This window comes from Littorina saxatilis, linkage group LG1 (genome assembly GCF_037325665.1).
Source record: "Littorina saxatilis isolate snail1 linkage group LG1, US_GU_Lsax_2.0, whole genome shotgun sequence".
Classification (NCBI taxonomy): domain Eukaryota; kingdom Metazoa; phylum Mollusca; class Gastropoda; order Littorinimorpha; family Littorinidae; genus Littorina; species Littorina saxatilis.
The window spans coordinates 33,163,552-33,187,933 of NC_090245.1; the positions used below are offsets into that span (position 1 = coordinate 33,163,552).

At 41.9% G+C, this 24,382-nt stretch overlaps 1 long non-coding RNA gene across 1 annotated transcript; it reads right to left on the minus strand.

Moving 5' to 3' along the window:
- Positions 1 to 582: 582 nt before the first annotated feature.
- LOC138967461 (uncharacterized) lies at positions 583 to 1,652 on the minus strand. Its single transcript, XR_011455966.1, has 2 exons — positions 1,227 to 1,652; positions 583 to 998 (listed from the first exon to the last, which is right to left on the minus strand). It is a non-coding gene; the product is annotated as an uncharacterized lncRNA (long non-coding RNA).
- Positions 1,653 to 24,382: the final 22,730 nt, after the last annotated feature.

A 24,382-nucleotide genomic window follows, 5' to 3' on the forward strand; every position in this document is an offset into this window, starting at 1 on the left:
AGCCATCGTGTGCGTAGGAGTTGAAGGTTTCACCTTAATCTTTCTACTTTATCACGCAATGAGTGAACCGATTTGAAGAAAGAAATGTGGGCTCATTGTTGTTTCTAACCCCGATGAAGAGCTTGCAATTAGGTAGCAGGAAGTGGACATTCTAGCTACACATTCTGAACATCAAATAGCGGCTTCCTTTTCCAATACATCTTTTTCTTTTTCTGCGTTCATGGGCTGAAACCCCCACGTACACTTTTGTGTGTGTTGTTTTGTGTGTGTGTGGGTTTAGTTTGTTTTGGCACGAGAGGGTTTTTATGTCAAGTTTGTTTTTACCCTGCTATTTGGGCAGCCATACGCCGATTTCGGTGGATGCATGTCACAATCCGATGGAAGGATTTTCACGTGTCCGGCTCTTTCAAGATTGAATCTCGAATTTTGTTAATGTTGTCTAGGGTATGATTATTTGGCGGCTGTTCGCTTTTATAGTTAGTGATATGCGTGGTTCTTTTTAACTTAATTGAACGATAGACAGACTCAAATGTATCGACAGAAAGAATAAACACTGGAAGCAACTGGACGAACACAACTACAATGAGTGAAAACGGCTTTAATTTTGGTTACTCATCTTCATGCATCGACGTACTCGGCACTACAGGTCAAGGATCAGGTGTGAGAGGTTTGATCTTGCCGAATGAGCGACTGTAAAGCTCACGGAGTGTTTATACACGGCGTCGGTGATGAAGATGATGTCTTTAAAGTTTAATGTCTTGACGATGAGTTCAACGGTGATGATGATGTCCTTGATGTCTTGATGATGTGACGAACGATGTTGAGGATGCCCTTGATGTCTTCGACGATGAAGTGAATGACGATGATGATGCCCTGGATATCTCGGCGATGGGGTGAACGGTGATATCAGTTCTTTAACACGGTTCCATCTCTCTCTCAGTTGGCGTCCGATTCATCTCCAGCTTGCATCTACACGAGCGTCTAACCAGCATCTAAACCTGTCGATCAAAGTGAAAACAACATGTTATCATCAGCTTTATGAGCCTAACATCTATCTAATCATTCTGACCGTTACTTACAACCAATGGAATTTTGGATTTCGTCCAACTGCTTCGCCTTTGAAACACACAAAACAGATGAACGTAGGGATGAAAATGTGCCGCTCTACTTCTGAAATGAAGAACGATATTATTACTTCCCTTTTTCCTACTTTAGCAGTTTCTTACCTGCATAATTCAGGTTTGTGATGAAATATAACTCCCGAAAAAAAAACTTGATTGTTCTCCAAAATGGAACGTGAAATCAACTGATCTTGGTGAATGGACTCAAAGTAAACTCTACGCTACGAATATAGGCCTTCGCACGTGTCTCAAAACAATTCAATAAAACAACTCTTCCATACATCTTTTAACGCGAAGTACAAAAGACAAATATCTCAAGTCTTTATTGATAGAATCATCGTATGAATTTGCAAATCTAATAATCTTTCATACGGTGTAGGCGTAGAGATCTATCATAACCATTTCCAACCTCGTGTTTTCCTCTGTGTCATTCTTCCTTTTTGACGTCACGCTTTTGACGTCATCTCTCTTTACGGCGTTCCGTCTCGCAAGGAAATGACTTAAGGGTGTCACCCATGGAATAAAATCCAATGTTACTATAATGCGTAACAATGCATGCTTGTTATTTTCGTTTTTTACCCTCAGAACTACAGGGTTACATGATCTTTTCTATGCGCACTTTTGTGTGATCTAAATAATGCATTTTCTTTTAACAAAACAATGCATTATTTAGCTACATATATTCAAAGTTAACAATTTAGTTGTATCATCGTTACACTTTAGTCTTTTGCCCATATGTCTAGTACGTATAAATCCAAAATCAACATTTCTTTACGTAATTGGGAATAGGTAAACGAACTGATATAATTTATTTTCTTCTGATCGCCCCTTTTTGAGTCACTTGAGAAAAAGTGACTCTATGTAATCGGTCAGTGTTAGTCTGTCCGGCCGGCCGGCCGGCTGGCCGGACGGCCGGCCGTCCGTAGACACCACCTTAACGTTGGACTTTTCTCGGAAACTATCAAAGCGATCGGGCTCATATTTTGTTTAGTCGTGACCTCCAATGACCTCTACACTTTAACGATGGTTTCGTTGACCTTTGACCTTTTTCAAGGTCACAGGTCAGCGTCAAATGAAAAATTAGACATTTTATATCTTTGACAAACTTTTCTCGGAAACTATCAAAGCGATCGGGCTCATATTTTGTTTAGTCGTGACCTCCAATGACCTCTACACTTTAACGATGGTTTCGTTGACCTTTGACCTTTTTCAAGGTCACAGGTCAGCGTCAAAGGAAAAATTAGACATTTTATATCTTTGACAAAGTTCATCGGATGTGATTGAAACTTTGTAGGATTATTCTTTACATCAAAGTATTTACATCTGTAGCCTTTTACGAACGTTATCAGAAAAACAAGGGAGATAACTAGCCTTTTCTGTTCGGCAACACACAACTTAACGTTGGGCTTTTCTCGGAAACTATAAAAGTGACCGGGCTCAAATTTTATGTGAACGTGACTCATTGTGTTGTGAATAGCAATTTCTTCCTGTCCATCTGATGCCTCATATAATATTCAGAACTGCGAAAGTGACTCGATCGAGCGTTTGCTCTTCTTGTTATTTTTAGTGTTGGTTTTTAGGGGGTCTGTCCATGACAAGGACAGCAAACTTAATAGTGATTAAATAATATTAAACTTAGAGTGTAACGAGACCTAACCTAAAAACTATTGTCTGTATTCTTCTGTGATCATTCTCTTCGTTTTCTTTCCTGTCAACTTTACTTTTTAGCTAATTGTTTTTGTAATGTTGACGAAGACGAAAAGTCGAAACTAGTTCGTGCAAATGTACTCATGTTTCTGTTTTCCGGTGAGAACTATTAAAACGAGATAACAATACAAATGTAATTATTAGGTTTTGTCTACAACGAAATGTTCCATTCACTGATTCCTGATGTGTCTTCTACGTCAGATTCTTTAATGCGCAACACATTCTTGATATTCAAAAAGTATCATGAGAAAGAGAGAAAATGTAAGTTTTACGCCCTCACGGCAAAGCCATTAGGAGCATGTTACACGGGAAAACCCGGCTTTGTATGAAAATAAAAAATAAAAATGCAGGGGGGGGGGGGGGGGGGGGGGGGGGGGGGAATGTAGACAGCTGGCTGCCGGCTGCTAGAGGAGACCTGAAATGGGCTAAGGACCGGGTTGGGTCGTCTTGGGTCAGTGCTGAAATGGTTACTTTATTGGCTGTTGGCCGAACAAACACCCGAGCTTCATATTTTTGAATGCATGTATTCGTTTTTCCAAGGCCTGAGGCTTTCGCTGTGACCCTGGGATCTTTATCGTGCGCATGCGTGCACACGGGGGTGTTCGGACACCAAGGAGAGTCTGCACAAAGTTGACTCTGGGACACACATCCCGCGCCGAACTTGGGGGTTGAACCCACGCCGATAGTAACAACCGGTTTTAAAGCCAGCGCCTCTACCGACTGGGCAAACTCCCCCCCCCCCCCCAATTGGTTGGGGTCAAGAAGTTCCATGGAGGGCGGGGGGTATGGAGTAACACATAGTGTTTTGCTCAGAACATTCCCACCCAAGCAGAGTCCCGCAGTGGGGCACTGCGGTTATGAAATTAAAGGCCCCTCCTGTTTTTGGAACCGCAGGAGCTTTCTAGTTTGCTGTTAGGTAGATTTTTGGTTCCTCTTTCCTGTCATGCTCTCTTTTTCTTCATGAATTCTTTTCTTTTTTCTGCCTTCTTGCTCATTCACCTGTATTTTTTCCAAAAATCTCTTCTCTTGCCGCTTGTCTCGCGATTCATGTATAGTTTAATCTGTTAGTGTTCTGATGTAAGTCCAGCAGTAGATAGGTTAAGCCTATTTTAACATACTGGAAACTGGTAATCTTCCAGTAGGTATTAATTTAGTTTTACTAAAGCCTGCTGGGACACAAGTAATGGGTTAGTGCATTTGTAAACAGGAATCGCTTGACAAGTGGCCCCCTTCATCCCCCCCTTCCTCGTCCTGATATGGCTCTGCGTAGTCGGCTGGACGTTAAGCAACAAATAAACAAACAAACAAACAAACCCAAGCAGAGCCGCGCTAGGGGTACGCATTACCGTAAAGCTGGCAGTCAATGCTACCAAATGTCGTCTGTGTCTACCACACGGTGGTGACTTAATGTGGGTCTATGTAAGCAGATGCCAGCGCAAGCAATCTGATTGGTACAGGAGAACCTTAGAGGCCACAGCCTCGGCCGTCTGAGGGATCCGTGTGTCTGGAGGCACATTTGGTTTCTGAGGTTCAAACGGAGCTGTTGCCTCTGCTCCCAAGTTCCCGTGTCTGGAGGCGTTTTTGGTATGGAAGCAAACCTGTAGGTTGGGGCCTCTGCCTTTCAGGATGCCAGGACTACAAAATGTGTGTCTTGGGACACATTTAGCTTAAGATTCCAGAAGTGGATCTGTGCTGTGCTGGGTCTGCTGCAAGCACACTAGAACCAGCTCGCAACAGTTGAGGTGAACAGATTGGTGACCAAGACCATCATCGGTTTCTCTCCGAGTGATGGGTGTGGGCGGAGAAAGTCTCCCAGACTGAGAGCATTCTCCCTTCTGTAGCGGATGAGACTAGACATCTCTTCCTTGAGAGTGTCGCAACCTTCAAACACGAGTGTGAGGTGTCCAGTCTTGCCACACGGACAGACTACCTTGTCCCAGTAGATGCGGCTGCTGACCGTGCGCAAGCGACGCAACAGGCTCATGGGTCTCGGGGGGAGTGCGAGGTGGTGCCCTTTCCTATTGTAGGGGAGGTGTATCCATCCTCTCTCTTCACATGTTTGTGACAGTGTCTGCTCTCTTTCCTCTCTTTTTAGCTTGGCTAGCAGTAGTTTGGCTTCCTGGCAGGAGAGCCGAATGTCTGTCACTGGCATGGTTGACATAGCCGCTGCTTTTGCTGCTCTGTCCGCCATTTCATTTCCCCAAGTATCATCAGATGATCTTTTCCGCTTTATAGAATACGTTCAAGCCACGGCCGAGAGGTCATTTCAGGGCAAAACTGAGTTAAAAACAAAGATGATATGTTTTATTATGATCAAGAGTACATACATTTTCACAAATCCCCGCCAGAGTGAAGGTCGAGAATAAGAGAAAAGCCAATTCAACAGTGGAAAAATAAGAAAAGAAGTCGGTGATGAGTTGATTCTTAACTGAAAACAAAAAACAAACATGACGTTTCGGATCATAGATCCTTCGACAGATAAAAAAAAAAGTGAATGAAAATACTTTGAGAGAGAGCAAGCGAGCGTGACGTATTACGTAAGACTTGTGTGTTTATGACGTCTATAGCAGGAGAGAGTAATGACGTTTTGCGTGCTACGTATGACGTAAGACTTGTGTGTGTATGACGTTTTTTGCGAGAGAGATTAATGACGTTTTTTGGACGTGTTTTTGGCTGTGACGTATTTTCATTCACTTTTTTTTGATCTGTCGAAGGATCTATGATCCGAAACGTCATGTTTGTTTTTTGTTTTTAGTAAAGAATCAACTCATCACCGACTTCTTTTCTTATTTTTCCACATTGATTATTCAGTCACCATTACATTCTTCAATTCAACAGTGTTCGTGCAAGACACAGCATGGGGTCATCATACTCTCATCACTAGTCAAGAAACCTGGGGATTGAACTGATTAAGAATACCGCGAAATAGGAATCGAACTGATTAGGAATAAAGGGACATACCATTCACAGCCGAGCGGGAATTCACAACAACAGGGTAATACCGTTATTAGAAATACAATAGCTGCCATCAGGAAGCCAGACTCTGACCGGACAGTAGGCCGTACCGTAGTGTTATGAGCGGTGTCACAGAGAGAGAGTTTTTGATGAAGGGCATTGTCTCCCTTAAGACTGACACAGCACCGTGTCTCAGTGGGTGTTCCTCTTGGCACGGTTCTTATTAATTTTCCTTCATGGTCTTTTCGGAGGCCTGCTTGACTTCCAGAAGTCTCTGTGGCGGTGTACCGGTAAGTGGCTTAACTGTTTATCTCGGACCCGCTGCACTGAAAGACGCCTCCCCGTGTGAATGATCCTTCACACCAGTGAAGCTAGTGGTTTTGATGGACCTTTTCGGAGACCTTAACTTCGACCCGCTGCACTGACAGACGCCTTCCCGTGTGAACGATCCTTAACACCAGTGAAGCTAGTGGTTTTGATGGAGCTTTGTCCCTCTGAAGACCTTTTCGGAGACCTTAACTTCGACCCGCTGCACTGACAGACGACTTCCCGTGTGAACGATCCTTAACACCAGTGAAGATAGTGGTTTTGATGGAGCTTTGTCCCTCTGAAGACCTTTTCGGAGACCTTAACTTCGACCCGCTGCACTGACAGACACCTCCCCGTGTAAACGGTCAAACACACCACAGATTTGTCAAGGCTTTTAAGGCACAGTCCTGCCCGTGTAAAAACGATTCGGGGTCACCATGTCAGATCTGGCCAGGCTTTTTTGTAAGGTAAGACCATCACTTTACTCTTACTGGTGGCTTAAAAATCATCGTTTTAAATCTGCGATGTCAATTCATTAACAAGATTCCAACTTTGCTTAGGAAGCAATCAGGATTTCGGTTTGGGTATGTGACCAAGTGGCCGGAGGGATGGTCTTATTCCATGGCGCGAAGAAAAGCCTGACAAGATCTGAGATAGCGACTGGAACGGTTTTTACGGAAGGACTGTGATACCAAGAGCATCCTTTTTCTTGGACACAAACTGTGCAGAGAGGTATTTTTGTTTGTTTTTTGTGCTGCATAAATTAGGTGTCAATTAGGATATCAATTCAACCAAAAATACCCTCCCACCCCCGCCCCCTCAGCACAAAAAGAAGCGAGGCTGTCGATTTTGATTGTGCGTCAACTTAGAAGGATATTCCTATCCCAGATAAGGGCGGCCTAGACGGATCATCTTCGTCTTCTTCGTTCGTGGGCTGAAACTCCCATGTTCACTCATGTTTTCTCACGAGTGGGTTTTTACGCGTATGACCGTTTTTACCCCGCCATTCAGGCGGCTGTTGTCTTATAAAATAGTTTGCACGGGAGTGATGGTACTTTAAACAGTTGATAGTGCGTTTCTCTCTGTGTGGGACTGGTCTACAGTGATTTTCACCCAGACACTTGGCGGCTTTTTTGGATGTGACACAAATTGTGCGTGTACACTTTAAAAATGCAAGATGTGAGCTAATTGCTTCTCATTGTTAGGACGCTGGAACATTTCTCGCCCACACAGATATACAGACACGGACAGGGCGACAGACCAACACACAGACACGATGACACACATTAACAAAGACACACATAGACACACACACACACACACACACACACATTCTTGTTTTGACACTGTTAAGTTGACTTTTTTCTCGTTAAGATGACTTTTTTGACGGAAAGAGTGTCATCACACCGTTGAAATGACATTCTTTCCGTCCTCTATAGGCGACGAAATAGGTCAAATTTTGTGCAGTTTTTAGTGTAAAATTCTTCGATGCCGGAGCGGGTACTGGACCCAGTGCCGTTGCAGTGCAAGTGCACTACAAAGGCACTGCATTAAGAGGACGTCATCATAACGAGAGATGTCATCTTAACGCGGGTGAAAACACTCAACAAAGTCAACATAACGAAGTCGGCACAAGTACACACACACACACACACACACACACAGACACACACACACACACACACACACACACACACACACACACACACACACACACATGTGTGGGGAGAAATATAAATTACAATAAAATATTGGAACTGGAATTGGAAATGAGAGAAGAGCAGCAAGCAAAAAAACTTCATACCCGAATTTGCACGTGATCACCGCAACGACGGGAAGAAGACGACTACGAAGAAGCAATTAAATGTAGTAGAATAGGAGGAGACGAAGACAAACAAGTTGCGTAAGGCGAAATTACAACATTTAGTCAAGCTGTCGAACTAACAGAATGAAACTGAACTCACTGCATTTTTACAGCAAGAGCGTATACTCGTAGCATCGTCAGTCCACCGCTCGATGCAAAGGCAGTGAAATTGACAAGAAGAGCGGGGTAGTAGTTGCGCTGAGAAGGATAGCACGCTTTTCTTTATCTCTATTCTTTTTAACTTTCTGAGCGTGTTTTTAATCCAAACATATCACATCTATATATGTTTTTGGAATCAGGAACCCACAAGGAATAAGATGAAATTGTTTTTAAATCGATTTCGGAAATTTTATTTTAATAATAATTTGTATATTTTTAATTTTCAGAGCTTGTTTTTAATCCGAATATAACATATTTATATGTTTTTGGAATCAGAAAATAATGAAAAATAAGATAAACGTAAATTTGGATCGTTTAAAAAACAAATCATTGTTTTTACAATTTTCAGATTTTTAATGACCAAAGTCATTAATTAATTTTTAAGCCACCAAGCTGAAATGCAATATCGAAGTCCGGCCTTTGTTGAAAATTGCTTGGCCAAAATTTCTATCAATTTGATTGAAAAATGAGGGTGTGACAGTGCCGCCTCAACTTTTACAAAAAGCCGGATATGACGTCATCAAAGGTATTTATCGAAAAAAAGAAAAATTTATTCGGTGATATCATTCCCAGGAACTCTCATGTCAAATTTCATAAAGATCAGTCCAGTAGTTTGGTCTGAATCGCTCTACACACACACACGCACAGACAGACAGACACACACACATGTCACATACACCTCGACCCTCGTCTCGATTCCCCCTCTACGTTAAAACATTTAGTCAAAACTTGACTAAATGTAACAAGTCGCGTAAGGCGAAATTACTATATTTAGTCAAGCTGTGGAACTCACAGAATGAAACTGAACGTAGTCCGCCGCTTGTGCAAAAGGCATTGAAAGTGACGAGCCTGTTTGGCGCGGTAGCGGTTGCGCTGTGCTTCATAGCACGCTTTACTGTACCTCTCTTCGTTTTAACTTTCTGAGCGTGTTTTTAATCCAAACATATCATATCTATATGTTTTTGGAATCAGGAACCGACAAGGAATAAGATGAAAGTGTTTTTAAATTGATTTCGAAAATTTGATTTTGATCATAATTTTTATATTTTTAATTTTCAGAGCTTGTTTTTAATCCAAATATATTATATGTATATGTTTTTGGAATCAGGAAATGATGAAGAATAAGATGAACGTAAATTTGGATCGTTTTATGAAAAAACATTTTTTTTTTTACAATTTTACAGATTTTTAATGACCAAAGTCATTAATTAATTTTTAAGCCACCAAGCTGAAAAGCAATATCGAAGTCCGGCCTTTGTCGAAGATTGCTTGGCCAAAATTTCAATCAATTTGATTGAAAAATGAAGGTGTGACAGTGCCGCCTCAACTTTTAAAAAAAGCCGGATATGACGTCATCAAAGACATTTTGTCGAAAAAAATAAAAAATATCCGGGGATATCATTCCCAGGAACTCTCATGTAAAAGTTCATAAAGATCGGTCCAGTAGTTTACTCTGAATCGCTCTACACACACACACGCACAGACACACAGATACACACAACACACACACACACACACACACACACACACACACACACACACTCACACACACACACACACACACACAAACACCACGACCCTCGTCTCGATTCCCCCTCGATGTTAAAATATTTAGTCAAAACTTGACTAAATATAAAAAGCCAAAACAGAGGAAAAATATAGGATCATTTTAGCACACACAATTACCAACAGACGAACATTTGAATAATTCTTCAGTCTATAAAAGTGCGACCCAGAAAAGAACATTAACTTCATGCAAAAATGGGGATAGTATTTCGGGAAAGGACCAAAAAACAAAACAAAACTGAAACAAGTCGCGTAAGGCGAAAATACAACATTTAGTCAAGCTCAGTCGAACTCACAGAATGAAACTGAACGCATTGCATTTTTTCCGCAAGACCGTACACTCGTAGCATCGTCTGTCCACCGCTCGTGGAAAAGGCAGTGAAATTAACAATCCAGAAAAGCGCGGTAGCGGTTGCGCTGAGGAGGATAGCACGCTTTTCTATATCTCTATTCTTTTTAACTCTCTGAACGTGTTTTTAATCCAAACATATCATATTTATATGTTTTTGGAATCAGGAACGGACAAGGAATAAGATGAAATTGTTTTCGATTTCGGAAATTTAATTTTATTCATAATTTTTATATTTTTGATTTTCAGAGCTTGTTTTTAATCCGAATATAACATATTTATATGTTTTTGGAATCAGAACATGATGAAAAGTACAATAAATGTAATTTTGGATCGTTTTATAAAAAAATAATTTCAATTACAATTTTCAGATTTTTAATGACCCAAGTCATTAATTAATTTTTAAGCCTGCAAGCTGAAATGCAATACCAAAGGCCGGCCTTTGTCGAAGATTGCTTGGCCAAAATTTCAATCAATTTTATTGAAAAATGAGGGTGTGACAGTGCCGCCTCAACTTTTACAAAATGCCGGATATGACGTCATCAAAGACATTCTTTAAAGAAATAAAAAAGACGTCTGGGGATATCATACCCAGGAACTCTCATGAAAAATGCCATAAAAATCGGTCCAGTAGTTTACTCTGAATCGCTCTACACACACACACACACACACACACACACACACATACACACCACGACCCTCGTCTCGATTCCCCCCTCTATGTTAAAACATTTAGTCAAAACTTGACTAAATGTAAACAAGTCGCGAAAGGCGAAATAACAACATTTAGTCAAGCTGTCGAACTCACAGAATGAAACTGAACGCACTGCTTTTTTCACCAAGACCACATACTCGTAGTTTCGTCAGTCCACCGCTCGTGGCAAAGGCAATGAAATCGACAAGCCATGAAGAATAGTGCGGTAGTGGTCGCGCTGAGCAGGATAACACGCTTTTCTGTATGTCTATTCTTTTTAGCTCACTGAGTTTGTTTTTAATCCAAACATATCATATCATGTTTTTGGAATCAGGGACCGACAGGGAATAAGATGAAATTGTTTTTAAATCGATTTCCGAAAATTAATTTTATTCATAATTTTCATATTTTTAATTTTCAGAGCTTGTTTGTAATCCAAATATAACATAATTATGTATATGTTTTTGGAATCAGAAAATGTCGAAGAAGAAGATGACATTATTTTTGGATCGTTTAATAAAAAAATTAATTTTAATTACAAGTTTCCGATTTTTAATAACCAAACTCATTTATTAGTTTTTAAGCCACCAAGCTGAAATGCAATACCAAACTCCGGCTTTCGTAGATGATTGCTTTGCTAAAATTTCTATCAATTTGATTGAAAAATGAGGGTGTGACAGTGCCGCCTCAACTTTTACAAAAAGCCGGATATGACGTCATCAAAGGTATTTATCGAAAAAATGAAAAAAACCGTCCGGGGATATCATTCCCAGGAACTCTCATGTCACATTTCATAAAGATCGGTCCAGTAGTTAGGTCTGAATCGCTCTACACACACACACGCACAGACACACACACACACACACACACACACACACAAATGAACTGAAGCATGCAAACCCCCTTAACAGATGACTGAAGTAATAATTCAGCCTCGCCACATGCAAATAGGGGAAGATTTTTGGAAGCCATGGGCTTTCGGTTGCATGGCAACACCACGGCGCACTGATTCACCGTATCAAACGTCCGCGTTCAGGGGCTGTATTTAGAAGGTAAAAATACCCGTTAAGGCTCCTTCGTCTTTCTTTTGCTGTCAGTCTTTCCTCTTTTGGGGGGATGTTGATTTTTTTAAAAATCTTTTTCTTGTGTCCATTGTGCAGTCGAAAATAAAGTTTAGAACTGTGATCGACATGTAATTTCTCTTGATGAGGTTTTCGCCCACGGCCAGTAATTGACTCAAACCACAGGTGCTGGAAACGCTGAAACGCCCGAAACGCTTAAACGACGTAAACCGGCAAGGTACCGAATCGAACCCTCCCACTTCGCCGTCGCTTTGTAGCCGACATTACGCTCTGCTTGCTTTTTAGCTTACTTAGGATGTCATGTCGCCGCCGTATGCAGTATCAAATCGCCCCAATATATGTTTACGTATGTTTGGTTTTGATTCATCTGTTAGAGGAAGTAAATAACAGCAAAATAATAATTATGGCAGCCATTTGCATTTCATATTTTCCCAATTATCTACTTCCTCTAGTACATAATTAAAACCAATGTGTACAAATACAAATAAATACAAACATATGTACACGGGTACATAAGAATGTAGACTAACTGTTGTGGTGATAGCCGCCTCACTCGCAGGTTCCAATTAGTCACTGTATGAACCTTAATCGGAAAAAACTACTAAAGAGGCTGATGAAACATCCGTACGACGAAATGTGCAGACGAACACTTTTAACCGCGTACTACCATCACACGTCGATCACAGACAGACAGACTTTGTTTTCGGGATGAATAATTCATCAACCCGCATCTTTTTACATTTAGTCAAGTTTTGACTAAATGTTTAACATAGAGGAGGAATCGAGACGAGGGTCGTGGTGTATGTGTGTGTGTGTGTGTGTGTGTGTGTGTGTGTGTGTGTGTGTGTGTGTGTGTGTGTGTGTGTGTGTGTGTCTGTGCGTGTGTGTGTGTAGAGCGATTCAGAGTAAACTACTGGACCGATCTTTATGACATTTTACATGAGAGTTCCTGGGTATGATATCCCCAGACGTTTTTTTCATTTTTTCGATAAATGTCTTTGATGACGTCATATCCGGCTTTTTGTAAAAGTTGAGGCGGCACTCTCATATGAACCGAAAGTTCAAGCTGGCGCCATCACCAACCTGTGCCTGCGGTCAAGAGGACCAAACAGCGGAACACATCTTACAGCGATGTCCCTTACTAGATGAGGAACGAAAAGAAGTGTGGCCGTCACCAACTCCCTTGCAGACCAAACTATACGGCAGTCGACAGGAGTTAGAGAAAACGACAACATTTATCACCAGTGCTGGACTGATTGTGTAACCTCTGCGAACGCCAAGAAGAAGAAGAAGAAGAAGAGGCGGCACTGTCACACCCTCAATTTTCAATCAAATTGATTGAAATTTTGGCCAAGCAATCTTCGATAAAGGCCGGACTTCGGTATTGCATTTCAGCATGAAGGCTTACAAATTAATCATTGACTTTGGTCAATAAAAATCTGAAAATTGTAATTAAAATAATGTTTTTATAAAACGATCCACATTTACGTTCTTCTTATTCTTTATCATGTTCTGATTCCAAAACCATATAAATATGTTATATTCGGATTAAAAACAAGTTCTGAAAAATAAAAATATAAAAATTATGATTAAAATTAAATTTCCGAAATGGTTTTAAAAACAATTTCATCTTATTCCTTGTCGGTTCCTGATTCCAAAAACATATAGATATGATATGTTTGGATTAAAAAAACGCTCAGAAAGTTAAAACGAAGAGAGGTACAGTAAAGCGTGCTATGAAGCACAGCGCAACCGCTACCGCGCTTTTTTGGATTGTTAATGTCAGTGCCTTTGCCACGAGGGGTGGACAGGTCTTGCGGAAAAAATGCAATGCGTTCAGTTTCATTCTGTGAGTTCGACTGAGCTTGACTAAATGTTGTATTTTCGCCTTACGAGACTTGTTTTGCGTGCTCGAGCCACGAAAGGAAAGAGAAAGGCACTCTTTAACCAGTCCTGTCCAGTCCTTGCCCCTCGACCTCCAAGAAGATCGAAGAAAAAGAAGTAATTTCGGAAAAGTGTCCGGTCGGAGAAAACGTCTTAAGGGGAGGTGGGCCAGTGCAAAATGGACAAATTGATCAAAACCCTTTTTTACATTTTTTTTGTAGATAATGGTACCATAACATACCTAAAATACATGTGTGTCTGTGTTTTTGTCAAAAGTGTCATATTTATGTGTCAATGAAGACAATATTTGAATAGTTCTATCTTCAACGTCGTTTTTCTCATTTCAGCCATTTTTGCGGCAGTTGCATCTTGGGGGTTGCGATTTCTCTGGCTGTAATTTAGCTAGAGCAATAATATTTTGTGCAGTTTGTGCAGAATATAACATTCTGAGGGATTAAGAAAGGATTTTGTTGCCATTGTATTAGAGTCATAACCAGATTATTTCAAATGTTGTGAGTGCAGGGGTTACCCTAAAGTTTGACGGTTGTAACAAAGAAATGTCCCTAACTCCAAATATAAATATAATAATCAAAATCTGCTTCGTAATCCCCTAGAGCATACCCAGAAAGATAAAATATAACAATAATTAGAAGTGTGACAATCATATCTGCGGAAATATTATTTTCCCCCTGTACTACAGTTTTGTCTGTTTTTGACTGTTTTTGTCGCGTAAAACAAAAACCAGCAACCCACAATACAAAATGTGACTATCATTTATCATTGTTTATTCATTTCTTTCATAGAATAACATTCAAACAAAATAAAACATAAAAAAAAACATAGTGCATTGGCCCACCTGCCCTTAATTAAATCACAATTATGGTAGGACCAAAGCAGAGGCGCTGTATTCTGGCTAATTATGCTAGCCCGACATCAATGAACAGTAGCGCTGTACTCTGGCTAATTGTGCTAGCCCGACATCAATGAACAATAGCGCTGTACTCTGGCTAATTGTGCTAGCCCGACATCAATGAACAATAGCGCTGTACTCTGGCTAATTGTGCTAGCCCGATATCAATAAACAATAGCGCTGTACTAGCCTCTGGCTAATTGTGCTAGCATGACATCAATGAACAATAGCGCTGTACTCTGGCTAATTGTGCTAGCCCGACATCAATGAACAATAGCGCTGTACTCTGGCTAATTGTGCTAGCCCGACATCAATGAACAATAGCGCTGTGCTCTGGCTAATTATGCTAGCCCGACATCAATGAACAATAGCGCTGTACTCTGGCTAATTATGCTAGCCCGACATCAATGAACAATAGCGCTGTACTCTGAATAATTGTGCTAGCCCGACATCAATGAACAATAGCGCTGTACTCTGGCTAATTGAGCTAGCCCGACATCAATGAACAATAGCGCTGTACTCTGGCTAATTGTACTAGCCCGACATCAATGAACAATAGCGCTGTACTCTGGCTAATTGTGCTAGCCCGACATCAATGAACAATAGCGCTGTACTCTGGCTAATTATGCTAGCCCGACATCAATGAACAATAGCGTTGTACTCTGGCTAATTATGCTAGCCCGACATCAATGAACAATAGCGCTGTACTCTGGCTAATTGTGCTAGCACGACATCAATGAACAATAGCGCTGTACTCTGGCTAATTGTGCTAGCCCGACATCAATGAACAATAGCGCTGTACTCTGGCTAATTGTGCTAGCCCGACATCAATGAACAATAGCGCTGTACTCTGGCTAATTGTGCTAGCCCGACATCAATGAACAATAGCGCTGTACTCTGGCTAATTGTGCTAGCATGACATCAATGAACAATAGCGCTGTACTCTGGCTAATTGTGCTAGCCCGACATCAATGAACAATAGCGCTGTACTCTGGATAATGTGCTAGCCAGACATCAATGAACAATAGCGCTGTACTCTGGATAATTGTGCTAGCCAGACATCAATGAATAATAGCGCGCTACTGTGGCTAATTGTGCTAGCCCGACATCAATGAACAATAGCGCTGTACTCTGGCTAATTGTGCTAGCCAGACATCAATGAACAATAGCGCTGTATTCCGTACGCTCCAGCCAATGATTAACTAGGTCGAATACGTTAGGTTACATCTAAAGGTCGTGTCAATTATGATAGTATCTCATTGTGGTGGTGTTTTTTTTTTCTCTCGCATGGAGAGTCAAACAGATTAGGTCAAAAGTAGGTGGATACACTACCGGAAAGGTCGCGTCAGTTATGCTAGAATCTCTTTAAGTTAAATTTTGACGCCAAACATATTGGTTAAGAGAGAAGTACAACATAAGAACTAGGAATTGTTGCCTCGCTTCTGTTAAAACTTTTGATAGTTTACAACGAACACTCGAATTGAACAGCAGACGCAAGTGCGCAACTCTTTAAGTAAATTTGGCTCAATCCGCCGAATACATTTAAACAAATCAGTTGATAGAGGAATGCTGAGAATTCAGAATTCAGAAGTGCAGCCTTGCTTTACATAACACCTTTCATATTTCAGAATGAACTTTCCAAATGATCGAAGATGCTACCAGTTTTACGAGCAAAGGAAAGAAACCTTGACTCATTCTGTCGTAGTAACTCAAATACTCAAAAAGATCGGTTCATAGTGCAGAACAAAACATTCAGCATTTTAACATTGATTTTGTTAAAAATTCAAAGTTTAATTCTGAAAACTGGAATTACACTGGAGAGTGACAAATAATGATATCATGAGCTTTTCCGGCGCCTGTGTTTGACCTTTCTGATATATTGCTGTGATTCATTCCCCATTTATTTGTTCATCTTCGACTGTCATTACCCAGCAGCCCGCATTTCCTGTGAATAATGTGGCTTCTTCTCCATTAAAAAACCCACCCAGAAGGATGAAAGAGCGCACAACAAAAAGTAATGTCAAATGTGACTAGTGTCCAAGAGATAAAGTCAGTTCTTCAAAAAATGGGCTCAAATGTCATTTTCTTCTTGGGATTGCAATGTTGGAACTCACTTGTGGAAATGATATTTTATTTTCTGTCTCAATTTCTCAACCCTTTTTTGTCTCTCTTATTTTCTGGCACTTTATAAAAACTATTTCATTTTGGAAGCAGAGGGAAAACAGGTGTTTAGACTGAATAAACTGTCTGTCTGTCTGTCTGTCTGTCTGTGTGTGTCTCTCTCTCTCTTTATCAGTCTCTCTCTCTCTCTCTTTCCCCCTCTCTCTCTCTCTCACACACACACACACACACACACACACACACAAACACACACACATGTACACACACGCACACACGCACACACACTACACACACACATACAGATTCAAACACACACACACACACTACACACACACACACAAACACTACACACACACACTACACACACATACAAACACTACACACACACACACACACACACACACACGCACACACACACACACACAGCCACACACGCACACACACAACACACACACATACGCGCACACGCACAAACACACTTACACACACGCACGCACACACACACGCACCCACGCACACGTAATCACACACACACGCACACACACACATACACACGCACACACACAACACACACACATACGCGCACACGCACATACACACTTACACACACGCACCGCGGAACAGGAAGAGACCTACATGAACATTAATTTAAAGAAGGACGCCATCGTCAATCCTGTCTCGTCCCTTCTAATGAGTAATTACTCACTTCGAACTTGCGTTGTTTCCTGTTAGATGCTCAAACAGAAACACACCATCAGCCCTCTCTCAGTCGGGATTAGCATTCTAGACAAAAACAAGGAAGTAGCTGTCATTAAGGTTCCCTTAGCAAACAGAAGGTGTTTCGGGGTTGTAAATTAAACTGCCCTAGACAAAACAAGGAAGTATCCAAGGTACAGAGCTTTAAGCTAGTAAGGTTAGGTTTCCGTGTAAGCTCACACGTCAATCGGGGATTTCCAAGTTCCAAGAAGTGTGCCCCGAAATGGTTAGAAACAAATAGACCTTTTTCACTTAAATTTTGGCGCATGCGCTGTGAAGTTTATTGTCAGATCTACCGGAACTAGGGGGCAAAATGAAAAATCGACAACGAGGCTTGGTGCAAAGTCAAGTGCGGAGACGACGAGGCAAACTGTTGTGTTTGCAACTGCAAGTGCAACAGTGGAATGAAGAAAGAGAAATACGGTGGACAGAATTTGTCATTGTATGGCTTTCCGATGGGTGCAAGTGCGAAGGAGCAACAGCGAAGGACGCGATGGGTGCAAGCAATCCGACGACAGGGGTTTGTCGTGCCATTGAAAAGTCTGCTCGAGTCACTTCGTGTCTGGCAATGGCACGGCTATCAGCGATGCCAACTACGTTGACTTCGTACCCACCCTTAATCTTGGATTTCCCCCTCCCCACTCTCTACCTCTCTCTCTCTCTCTCTCTCTCTCTCTCTCTCTCTCTCTCTCTCTCTCTCTCTCTCTCTCTCTCTCTCTCTCTCTCTCGCATGATACCGTATATACATACACGGATGTTTTTCTGTGTGTGAGTTTGTGTGTACGATACCGTGTGTACGTGTGCGTGTGTGTGTGTGTGTGTGTGTGTGTGCGGTGTGTGTGTGTGCGGTGTGTGTGTGTGTGTGTGTGTGTGTGTGTGTGTGTGTAATGAAGAGAGAGAGAGAGAGAGAGAGAGAGAGAGAGAGAGAGAGAGAGAGAGAGAGAGAGAGAGAGAGAGAGAGAGAGAGAGAGAGAGAGCGAGAGCGGTAATTGAATTTGACTTTTACCGAATGAAAACTATTGTCAAAAACAGTACATTAAGAACTAAAACCAACCAACCATAAAATAAAAAGCACCCTCCATCCCTTTTAACTGTCTCTCTCTTCCGCTTTCTCGCGCTTTTTCTGTCTGTCAATCCCCCCCTCTCTCTCTCTCCCCCTCTCATTTCATAAAAGAATTTGGGAGAGAAGAAAAGGTTTCAATATCCTCGGTTATACCTTGTGTCAATATTTCCATTTACAAATATATGCCATAACACTGTCTTACAATCAGTCAAAAACAAAGCCCTTTTTTTCTAAAAAGATCAAAATCCGAAAGAAACAACTGAAAATCATGCAGAGACTTTCTTCCGAAAATTACAAATCTCTGGCAAATTGAAAGGAACAACAAAATATTCCTTCAGAGAGAGAGAGAAAGAGAGAGAGAGAGAGAGAGAGAGAGAGAGAGAGAGAGAGAGAGAGAGAGAGAGAGGCAGAGAGAGAACTCAGAACTCGGAATGGTTTATTATTAAGGCCACAGAGAGAGAGAGAGAGAGAGAGAGAGAGAGAGAGAGAGAGAGAGAGAGAGAGAGAGAGAGAGAGAGAGAGAGAGAGAGAGAGAGAGAGAGAGAGAGAGAGAGAGAGAAAGAGAGAGAGAGAGAGAGAGGCAGAGAGAGAGGCAGAGAGAGAGACAGTGAGTGAGCGAGCGAGTGAGCAAGAGAGAGATAGAGAGAGATAGAGAGAGTCACACACACACACACAGGCACACACACACACACACACACTGAAACAGACAGACACACGCACACACACGCACACACATACATACACAGACATACATATACACACACAAACCACGAGTGAGAGTGAGAGACTGAAAAAATGAGAAAGAGAGAGTCGTCAGTAAGTAGTGGTATTGACACGTAGCGATAATGACGTCGCGCTAAAAGATGTAGTGCTGTCGACACGTAGTGATAATGAACGAATTATAGCGACTCATCGACAAATTATTTGTAGCACTAATCAACGTAGCGATAGCGGCACGTAGCACAAATGACACGTAGGAAAAATGACACTCAGCACAAATGACAAATGACACGTAGCGCTAGCGATACGCACCCTCGCTTATGCAGGGGAAGTTCGCCAAGTCTTTCGTCCATATACCACCAATAGCCGTTTCAAACCATACCTTCGTGCATGTCCTTGACTTTTTGTTCATGATTTTGAACAAGATAATCCGTTTTCTTGCAGAATTTCTCAAAGTAATCCTCTGGCAAAGTAATCTTCGAGCATCGAAAGTGAAAGAGGTATTTCAGGCCAGGCACCTATTGCCCCCTAGTTCCGGTTATCAGAGAGAGGCTGCCGTGCCCTAAAATCTGATTGGTCGAAACGCTGGGGGCAAAGGTTATACGAAAAAGGTCTATTGCATTCGCCTCTATTCTTGCACTTGATTTATAGTATTATGTGATAGGAAATACGATTTAGCCAAAAACTAAATCTAGGATTTGAAAGATGTATCAAGCACAGAGATGAAAGGGCAGACTGGCCTTATTTAACCTTCGCCGGTCGTCGTGGATCCGTGTGGACCCAGAAGGATGTTTAATTGCAAATATTTCTTAAACCAGTTGGAATTTTTTTAATGAGCTTTTAAGAATGCCTCAGACACCTAAAAAAACTCTTATGTCGTAAAAGATCATTACATTTCAGCGAGAAGTAATTAAAAAAACAAAGGTCAAATTTCGACTACATACGGAAGACATCGTGGGGCCGTGCGGACCCATGTTTCTCAAACTGAAGGAACTTACATAAAAACTAGGGAGAGAAGTCACAAACCTTCAGGTATTGGCTCTAAACATCATCTTCTACGATCTGTTTAATTTTGGAGTTAATAAGCAAGTCGCGTGGAGCGAAATTAATACATAACAATGTGGGTCCCCACGGCCCCACGACGTCTACAGAAGGGTATTCATGTTTTTCCTTCTTTGAGAAGCATGGGTCCTCACGGCCCCACGATGTCTTCCGTGTGTAGTCGATAACCCGGTCGGGCGAAGGTTAAACTGACTGATCCTCACAGACGTTGAAGCCTGCAACCTGTCCATGAATTCAAATGAACCAAGACTTCATGTTTGAAATTGTCATACACTGGTCTAGAAATGTACACTTTGCAAGGGGTGGTGGGTGGTGGTTGGGTGGATTACTTCTTCAATTATTAGAATTCAAACATGGCTGCAGCGGAAACAAACTGCAATTTACAGGTAATTGAATGAAACCCCGCTTAAACAAAATGTAGATTTCTAACTAGAATATAAAGCGTTCAAAATCGACGATCTCTGGGGAAAATATTGCCTAATTGTGAATTATTTCTTGATCCCAAGAACACAAGACAATCTTGGTATAAAGTCCACAGGGCTTATTTGACTTTGCCATACGTTTGACATAAATTTGGCACCACGTATTATACGTCAACGATTATTAAATTTGAACGTGCGGTTTTTTTTGTCCTGTCGAATTTTGGGCTTTACCCTTATTGAACCGGCTGTCACGTGACTCCTGCGACGTTAATCTTCAATTCGAGAAGTGTGCTGAAAAGCAAAAATAATATTTAAAGTTGCAAAAAAAGTAACACGGTCATTAAATGTTAAAGTTGAGATACAACATGTTGTCCATCTTTTAACAATAACAACACTTTTTCTTTGAGGAGACATTTGATAAAAGGGGACTCGGTTGTGTAGTAACGGGATTGCCACTGAAAGAACTCAAAAAGTGTCCTTATTCTAGGAAAGGAAGACCGGCACGGTTGGCCCAGTGGTAAGGCGTCCGCCCCGTGATCGGGAGGTCGCGGGTTCGAACCCCGGCCGGGTCATACCTAAGACTTTAAAATTGGCAATCTAGTGGCTGCTCCGCCTGGCGTCTGGCATTATGGGGTTAGTGCTAGGACTGGTTGGTCCGGTGTCAGAATAATGTGACTGGGTGAGACATGAAGCCTGTGCTGCGACTTCTGTCTTGTGTGTGGCGCACGTTATATGTCAAAGCAGCACCGCCCTGATATGGCCCTTCGTGGTCGGCTGGACGTTAAGCAAACAAACAAACTAGGAAAGGAAGGGTAATGTCCTTTACAATGTTAGTGTCATAACCTGTTGGCTTCTTCACATCTTCACCTACGCTCTTTTGATTTTGTTGGCAATAACGATCAAGACACTTAGTTTCCCGTGTAAACATCATGCAAAGCAACGTACACGAATGCCTTCACTTTGACACATACTCAAAATCACAAAGTAGCTGCTTCATATACAGGGCGGCAATTTGAAGTCCATTTTATCTTTCAAATAGACATTTTGTTGTTGTTTGATGTTATTTCTTGTGTCGAGAACCCAGGGGATCACGCGAGACTGATTAAGCATTGATCTGAATGTCTGTTTTGTTTTCTGTATACTTTTGTAATTATATTTACATTTAAGACGTACCATGGTAAACGGTAGAAGGTTCCTCTCAGATGGACATAAGTGTAAGTTAAAAATAAGCACATGTAAAATACAAACACACACACGGACACACACACACATTCACAGACACACTCACCCCCCCCCCCACGCACATGCGCACGCACGCAATACACAAACACACACATACACACATACAAGCTACTCTGTGTGTGTGTGTGTGTGTGTGTGTGTGTGTGAGTGTGTGTGTGTGTGTGTGTGTGTGTGTGTGTGTTTGTGTGTGTGTGTGTGTGTGTGTGTGAGTGAGTGTGTGAGTGTGTGTGTGTTTGTGTGTGTGTGTGTGTGTGTGTTTGTGTGTGTGTTTGTGTGTGTGTGTTAAAGTAGAATTATTTGCTCTTGTCTCACGAAAAAGCCTAGGCGTGGGGTGTACAAAATAATAACCACAATAAGGAAGGTACATTTACAAAAATGAGCGTCTAGTTACTCGATGGACTCTTACAACACTATTCTAAAAGACACAGCCACACTTTTTCGTGGGCGTAGTCACAGACATTAGCAGGTAAAAGCAGCACCAAACTAATAGCCTTTTGACTGGTGTTCTTCTTTCCTTGTCCTTAATCTTTGTTGGTTTTTATTTCAAAGCAACGTTAGGTTAAAGGCCCAGTAAGCCTCCCGTAAACCATCACTGAGCTCCCCGAGCCTCTACATACAGTACAAGCATACTTCCATTTGAACGCTCACCGGACGGGAACATCCAGGCTGCTTTCTGTCGAGAGTGAGACATTTTCAAAGAATGTATTTTCGTTTACTATGCGAACGGACAATCAGGCGCCTCTTTTTGGTGCTAGACCTAACTTTTAAAATCTAAATAATAAATTGACAGCTTGTTACACAAACATTCTTAAATCATAAAAGAATTCTTTTTTCATCAAGGCAAGATCAGGACAATTCGAAGTTTGAAAGTTTGAAAAAAGAAAAGCCCGGAAACGTGTCACACAGAACGTCTTTCTCGTAGCAGACGACGGTTGTGCCGAGCGCCAGTTCCTCTGAGCCGTCAACCTCCACCGCTCTAGTTCGCAGCCGTTTGTGGCGTTTTAGATTCAGAGGTACACAATAACGTGCTATTGCAGATAAGCTTACAGCGAGTCGCATTGAAATCACAAACTGACGACTAAATTGTGAAAAAAAAGGGAAACTGGATCACACGGGTTCACGATGGCTCAGGGGTAAGATAAACCATAAATTCTTTGAAAATTGCTCGCTCTTTACGGAGGGCACCTAGGATGTTCTCAAACGGAGTGTGTAAATGAAAGGGTGTTTGTTACACGACACTTGAGATTGCCACAAGTTCTCAAACGTCGTATAGTTGTGTTCTTTTATTCTACGTCGCCCGTCTTCGCAGCAGCAGAAAACAACTCGTCAAATTGAGTTCGAGGATTTATTTAGCATTCCATACATACAACTGCACATCGTAGCAGAACTCAAAGTAGAAGCTTTTTTAACATACACATCACGCTGGCCTATATAGTAAATACTCAGTCTTTCTCGACTCCACTCTCTCCATGCAGACACACATCTCCTTCATCATCAAGACTTGCTTTTTCCACCTACGACGCATCGCCTCCATCCGTCGCTACCTCACCCACGACGCCTGTGTCAAGCTGGTTGTCTCCCTCATCTTCAGTCGTCTGGACTACTGCAACTCCCTTCTGGCTGGCCTCCCCGCCTCATCCATTCATGGCCTACAACGAGTCCAGAACGCTGCTGCCAGGCTGACGTTGAGGAAGAAGAAGCGAGACCACATCACCCCCCTACTTCGCTCCTTGCACTGGCTCCCTGTCAACACCCGAATCTCCTACAAACTGTCCACTCTGGTCTACAAGTGTCTCAACGACTCTGCTCCCGAGTACCTTCAATCCTCCCTGGACCTGTACTCCCAGCCCTCCGACCGTCCCCTTCGTTCTGCTGCTGACCCACTCCGCCTTCACATCCCTCACTCGAAACTCGCATCTGCTGGTCAGCGTGCATTTCCCTCCGCGGGCAATGTGCTCTGTGAGAGGTGTTTTCTTTGTGTTTGATATTATTTTGTTTGGACCTAGCTATTGATGTGTACATGCGTGTACGTGTGCATATACACAAAATGAACAACGTCAGCGAGAAGGGCAGCTGTAACATCCAATTTCAGGCGGATGTGCCGGCTGCAAATACATCAAAACTCGGCGAAGGCCTCACAAGCATGCTGGCTGCAGAATCAGAGAATGATCAAGAGTGATAAAGCACAGTTCTCACGCATGTGATTTTCAAGACACAGATTGATGTTGACACGATGATGGATGAAAAGTGGGTCCATTTAGCCAACTGTTAAGTTGTTTTGGATATTTGTGACCCTCCACCACGAAATGAGTCGCATGTCACCTCGCGCGGTTCTGCGCTAGGCTTAATATAAGTCCGGGGAGTGTCTGGTAACAGTGTGAGGGTCACCTTAGTCA